Raw genomic sequence first — 7502 nt, 5'->3', positions numbered from 1 at the left:
CAGTTGACAGCCTCATTTATCTGCTTCTATAGTAGGCCTACTGTTTGTCTTCTTGCATTTATTCCACATTGATTGAAGTGTAATTAACAAGTGACATCATTAAGGGATCACAGCTTTCACCTGGATTCACCTGGTCAGTCTGTCATGGGAAAAGCAGGTGTTCCTAATGTTTTGTAAACTCAGTGCAGTGTTCTACAGTGTACTACAGTTTACTACAGAATTATATAGTAAATACTGTAGTATTCTATATTAAACTGTAGTATATTATCATATGGGTTTGCTCCTCTAATGCCTTATCTGACTCCCTCTGTCTGGTCTTTGCCCTCATTAAACAGGCCTTGAAATCTATCTGAGATAATCCAGATAATCCAACCTACCCGGTAATAATCTATCTAACTGTACCATAATCTGGGCCACTAGCCTAGTAGCTCAGACACTCTGCTGATGTCATCGGCCATAAACTGAAACTGCCGTGTCTCGCTCTCTCTTTCCCTCTCTTTCGCTCTCTCTCTCTCTCTCTCTCTCTCTCTCTCTCTCTCTCTCTCTCTCTCTCTCTCTCTCTCTCTCTCTCTCTCTCTCTCTCTCTCTCTCTCTCTCTCTCTCTCTCTCTCTCTCTCTCTCTTTCCCTCTCTCTCTCTATCTCTTTTCTCTCTTTCTTGGTCTCTTGCTCTCTCTCTTCTGATCTCTTTCTCCCTCTCTCTCTCTTGGTCTCTCTCACTCAGTCCCTCTTTCTCTCTTTGTGTGTCTCCCTCTTTCTCTCTACAAATGCTAGCATTTCACTTGTACGCAACAGTGTTAAGGTTGGTGAGTCACTGACACAACTCTGATGTGCGCCATGTGTTGACTGTGTGTAATGTATCTGTGTCTGTGTCCCCTGGAGCCTACAGGGAGGAGTTGGGGTGAAAAGCTTCAAGTTCCTTGGCGTACACATCACTGACAATCTGAAATGGTCCACACAGACAGTATAGTGAAGAAGGCGTAACAGCGCCTCTTCAACCTCAGGAGGCTGAAGAAATTTGGCTTGGCCTGAGACCCTCACAAACTTTTACAGATGCACCATTGAGAGCATTCTGTTGGACTGTATCACCGCCTGGTACGGCAACTGCACTGTCCGTAACTGCAGGGTTCTCCAGAGGATGGTGCAGACGCATCACCAGGGGCACACTGCCTACCATCCAGCACATCTACAGCACCAGGTGTCACAGGAAGGACAAGAAGACGACCTCAGCCACCTGAGCCACAGCCTGTTCACCCCGCTATCATCCGGAAGGCGAGGTCAGTACAGGTGCATCGAAGCTGGGGCCGAGAGACTGAAAAACAGCTTCTATCTTAAGGCCATCAGAATGTTAAATAGCCATCACCATCACCTCCACCCAGTACCCTGCCCTGAACTTAGTCACTGTCACAAGCCGGCTACCACCCGATTACTAAACCCTGTACCTTAGAGACTGCTGCCCTATGGACATAGACATGGAACACTGGTCACTTTAATAATGTTTACATACAATTTTACCCAATTCATATGTATATACTGTGTTCTAGTCAAGTCCGTCTTATTCAACTATTGCTGTGCATTTACTATTCTATCCATGTATTCTTCAGCTATACTATATATTCTGTCCACATACTGTCCATAATATATATAGATGTATATATACAGTTGAAGTCGGAAGTTTACATACACCTTAGCCAAATAGATTTAAACTCAGTTTTTCACAATTCATGACATTTGATCCGAGTAACAATTCCCTGTTTTACGTCAGTTAGGATCACCACTTCATTTAAAAATGTCAAATGTCAGAATAATAGTAGAGAGAATGATTTATTTAAGCTTTTATTTCTTTCATCACATTCCCAGTGGGTCAGAAGTTTACATACACTCAATTAGTATTTGGTAGCATTGCCTTTAAATTGTTTAACTTGGGTCAAACGTTTCGGGTATCCTTCCAATAGCTTCCCACAATAAGTTGGGTGAATTTTGGCCCATTCCTCCTGACAGAGCTGATGTAACTGAGTCAGGTTTATAGGCCTCCTTGCTCGCACACACTTTTTCAGTTCTGCCCACAAATTTTCTATAGGATTGAGGTCAGGGCTTTGTGATGGCCACTCCAATACCTTCGCTTTGTTGTCCTTAAGCCATTTTGCCACAACTTTGGAAGTATGCTTGGGATCATTGTCCATTTGGAAGACCCATTTGCGACCAAGCGTTAACTTCCTGACTGATGTCTTGAGATGTTGCCACATAATATAGCCACATCATTTTCCTGCCTCATGATGACATCCATTTTGTAAAGTTCACTAGTCCCTCCTGCAGCAAAGCACCCCCACAACATGATGCTGAAACCCCCGTGCCTCACGGTTGGGATGGTTTTCTTCGGCTTGCAAGCCTCACCCTTTTCCTCCAAACATAACAATGGTCATTATGGCCAAACAGTTAAATATTTGTTTCATCAGACCAGAGGACATTTCTCCAAAAAGTTCGATCTTTGTTCCCTTGTGCAGTTGCAAACCGTAGTCTGGCTTTTTTATGGTGGTTTTGGAACAGTGGCTTCTTCCTTGCTGAGCGACCTTTCAGGTTATGTCGATATAGGACTTGTTTAACTGTGGATATAGATATTTTTGTACCTGTTTCCTCCAGCATCTTCACAAGGTCCTTTGCTATTGTTCTGGGATTGATTTGCACTTTTCGCACCAAAGTACGTTCATCTCTAGGAGACAGAACGCATCTCCTTCCTGAGCGGTATGACGGCTGCTTGGTCCCATGGTGTTTATACTTGCGTACTATTGCTTGTACAGATGAACGTGGTACCTTCAGGCATTTGGAAATTGCTCCCAAGGATGAACTAGACTTGTGGATGTCTACATTTTTTTCTGAGGTCTTGGCTGATTTCTTTTGATTTTCCCATGATGTCAAGCAAAGAGGCACTGAGTTTGAAGGTAGGCCTTGCAATACATCCACAGGTACACCTCCAATTGACTCAAAAGATGTCAATTAGCCTATCAGAAGCTTCTAAAGCCATGACATAATTTTCTGGAATTTTCCACACTGTTTAAAGGCACAGTCAACTTAGTGTATGTAAACTTCTGACACACTGAACTCGTGATACAGTTAATTATAAATGAAATAATCTGTCTGTAAACAATTGTTGGAAAAATTACTTGTGTCATGCACAAAGTAACCGACTTGCCAAAACTATAGTTTGTCAACAAGAACTTTGTGGAGTGGTTGAAAAACGAGTTTTAAATGACTCCAACCTAAGTGTATGTAAACTTCCGACTTCAACTGTATATATATATATATATACACACACATACACACACACACATACAGTACCAGTCAAATGTTTGGACACACCTACATACTCATTCCAGGGTTTTTCTTTGTTTTTACTTTTTTCTACATTGTAGAATAATAGTGAATAGATCAAAACTATGAAATAACACATATGGACTCATGCAGTAACCAAAAAAGTGTTAAATAAATCTAAATATATTTTAGATTTTAGATTCTTCAGAGTAGCCACCCTTTGCCTTGGTGACAGCTTTGCACACTCTTGGCATTCTCTCGACCAGTTTCACCTGGAATGTTTTTCCAACAGTCTTGAAGGAGTTCCCACATATGCTGAGCACTGGTTGGCTACTTTTCCTTCACTCTGCGGTCCAACTCATCCCAAACCATCTCATTTGGGTCAAGGTCAGGTGATTGTGGAGGCCAGGTCATCTGATGCAGCACTCCATCATTCTCCTTCTTGGTCAAATAGCCCTTACACAACCTGGAGGTGTGCTGGGTCATTGTCCGGTTGAAAAACAAATGATAGTCCCACTAAGCGCAAATTTGATGGAATTGCATATCGCTGCAGAATGCTGTTGTAGCCATGCTGGTTAAGTGTGCCTGGAATTCTAAATAGATCACAGACAGTGACACCAGCAAAGCACCCCCACACCATCACACCCCCTCCTCCATGCTTCATGGTGGGAACCACACATGCGGAGATCATCCGTTCACCTACTCTGTGTCTCACAAAGACACGGCAGTTGGAACCAAAAATCTCACATTTGGACTCATCAGAACAAAGGACAGATTTCCACCGGTCTAATGTCCATTGCTCGTGTTTCTTGGCCCAGTCAAGTCTCTTCTTATTATTGGTGTCCTTTAATAATGGTTTCTGTGCAGCAATTCGACCATGAAGGCCTGATTCACGCTGTCTCCTTTATAATCTGTACAATCTGTAGACATTATGAGAATAGAAAGGTTCAGAACTTTTGTGAAACATCACAGCACAGTTAACAATATATGGCAAATATAAATTCAATATGGATGGTGTTAAGAGATAGATGGAAGGGGTTGAATGGAGCTGAAGGGTGGGACTAATAACAACAAGATAACAAATGTAAAACATACTGTGTCCGTAAGACGTATATAGGCTCAGAACTTTTGTGAAAGAAATAGAGGGGAGAGGTTGAGGTTAGAGGAAGGACAGGAGTAAAAACAAACAAAATATAACTATTGTAAAATAGACTGTGCCCGTAAAATGTATGTAGTATGTATAAACTGGAATTATAATCCTAAGTGTTGTTGTTCACTAGTTTACTCCAATTAGGGGAGGGGTGATAGGGTTAGAAATTAATAAAGGAACATTTATTTTAAAAAGATATGTAAATGTATGTACGTATATGTATTTGTATGTATGTATGTATGTATGTATGTATGTATGTATGTATGTATGTATGTATGTGTGTGCGTATATATATATATATATATTTGCAAAAATTTATTAATATATTTATACTCCAGACTATATTTCTTAATTCATTATTTCACTACATACTTAGATTTGTATGTATTTGTCACACCAGCCTTCACTTTGGCTCCCCCTCCTGTCCAGCTCAGGCGTTCGGTGTCCCTGGCCTTCTAGCTGCTGCCGAACCTGCTGCTGGCAAACGCCCTTCACTTATTAACCCCGGACGTCATCATTACACACACCTGGTTCCAATCCCCAATCTATCACTGTATATCTACTCCCTCTGTCATTTGTCTTTGTTGGTCATTAAAAATGTTGTTTGTTTTCCTGAGAGGAATCTCTCCTACTATTTCCTGAGTACTTTATTATTTTGCACTTTGGGTTTCGTCCCGCTTTTATATATGGTGCTTTAATAAATTCAGTAGTTCTGAACCTGCGAGTGCCTCCTCCTCTCTACACTTGTGAAGGTATTGTTAGATATTACTGCACTGTTGGAGCTAGAAACACAAGCATTTCACTACACCTGCAATAACATACAGTGATGTCATAGTCTGTGAGTGCCTGGGTGTTTTGTTATGTTTGTGTGTGCTGTAGTGTGTTTGTGTGTGTGCTTGTGTGTGTTTTTGAGTGTGTGTGTGTCCAACTGAGTCATCAGGCGGGATCAGCCAATCGTGATGAAGAAAATTAACTACTTCAAAATGGAGATAGCTTCAATGGCGCTACCCATGCTGTCACAGATGCCATAATGGTACAAATACAATGATGAGGCCTCTGTCAATCTCTATGGCGCCATGAGAAAGAGAAGAATCCAGGAACCAATTGAAAGAGGCAGGTTTTGGGGTGGGTTTTCCCTGGGCGGTTCTTGCCTGGTCAGGTAAGAACCGACCAGGACGCAGGTCGTAGTCAGACCATATTGCAATAAAAAACACTCACAAAATTTGAGTTTGCTATTCACAAGAAGCATTGCCTGATGTGAACCATGCCTCGAACAAAAGAGATCTCAGAAGACAAGAATTGTTGACTTGCATAAAGCTGGAAAGGGTTACAAAGGTATCTCTAAAAGCCTTGATGCTCATCAGTCTACGGTAAGACAAATTGTCTATAAATGGAGAAAGTTCAGTACTGTTGCTACTCTGGAGTGGCCGTCCTGCAAAGATGACTGCAAGAGCACAGCACAGAATGCTCAATGAGGTTAAGAAGAATCCTAGAGTGTCAGCTAAAGACTTACAAAAATCTCTGGAACATGCTAACATCTCTGTTGACGAGTCTACGATACGTAAAACACTAAACGAGAATGGTGTTCATGGGAGGACACCACAGAAGAAGCCACTGCTCTCCAAAACACACTGCTGCACATCTGAAGTTTGCAAAAGTGCACCTGGATGTTCCACAGCGCTACTGGCAAAATATTCTGTGGACAGATTAAACTAAAGTTGAATTGTTTGGAAGGAACACACAACACTATGTGTGGAGAAAAAATAGCACAGCACACCAACATCAAAACCTCATCCAAACTGTAAAGTATGGTGGAGGGAGCACCATGGTTTGGGGCTGCTTTGCTGCCTCAGGGCCTGGACAGAATGCTATCGTCGACGGAAAAATGAATTCCTAAGTTTATCAAGACATTTTGCAGGAGAATGTTAGGCTATCTGTCCGCCAATTGAAGCTCAACAGAAGTTGGGTGATGCAACAGGACAACGACTCTGCCTTGGCAAACAAGGACTGGGTTAGTTGACTCAGTCACAGTAGGCCTACCCATGCACAGTATCAGAGTAGGCTGGCTATTATGGATATTCTTTGATTTATTAAAGGGAAAATATACAAAAAAATTCTATTTGCAATTTTTTCCATTAGTCCACTGTTGATACAGTCCCAAAATGTTTTGCATTTCAGCAGTCAAGTTTTCAAGATATTGTGGCCCGCATTTTGCATCATCATGATGATGTGGCTAGTGTTGCTTTGCTTCTTGAAAGTCCAATAAAAAGACAGCTTTTCGGGATATCTCATGGTCTGACAAACACCGCTCTGTCACCTTTCACCGCGGAAGTGCGACATAGGCGGATGCGGTGGATTGAGACGCATCCAATGCAAAAAAGAAAATATTTCTAGCTTAAATTTACATATTTTCTTTATAAAAACCCCCAACTTTTACCCTTTTTCTCCCCAATTGGTAGTTACAGTCTTGTCCCATCGCTGCAACTCCTCCCCTACGTATATGGGAGAGACAAAGGTTGAAAGCCAGCAGCATGCCACCCTGCAACCAACTGCTGGCTTGCTTCTGAAGCTAAGCAGGGTTGGTTCTGGTCAGTTCCTGGATGGGAGACCAGATTCTGCTGGAAGTGGTTTTGGAGGGCCAGTAGGAGGCACCCTTTCCTCTGGTTTAAAAAAATACATAAAAAATGTCCTGTGTAGGGTGCTGTCTTTCAGATGGGATGTTAAACATGTGTCCTGACTCTCTGTGGTCACTAAAAGATCCCATGGCACTTATTGCTGGGGTGTTAAGCATGGTGTCCTGGCAAAATTCCCAATCTGGCTCTCATACCATCATGGTCACCTACTCATCCCCAGTTTACAATTGGCTCATTCATCCCTTGACCCTGTGACTATTCCCCAGGTTGTTGCTGTAAATGAGAATATGTTCTCAGTCATCTTACCTGGTAAAATAAGGGTTCAATAAAAATGTGTCCTCTGAAACATGACCCTGCCAAGCTGCACTGTGCACTTAACCTGGAAGCTAGCTGCACCAATGTGTCAGGGGAA

Source organism: Salvelinus alpinus, chromosome 26, assembly GCF_045679555.1.
Source record: "Salvelinus alpinus chromosome 26, SLU_Salpinus.1, whole genome shotgun sequence".
Classification (NCBI taxonomy): Eukaryota; Metazoa; Chordata; class Actinopteri; order Salmoniformes; family Salmonidae; genus Salvelinus; species Salvelinus alpinus.
Note: the sequence above shows the minus strand (reverse complement) of the source record.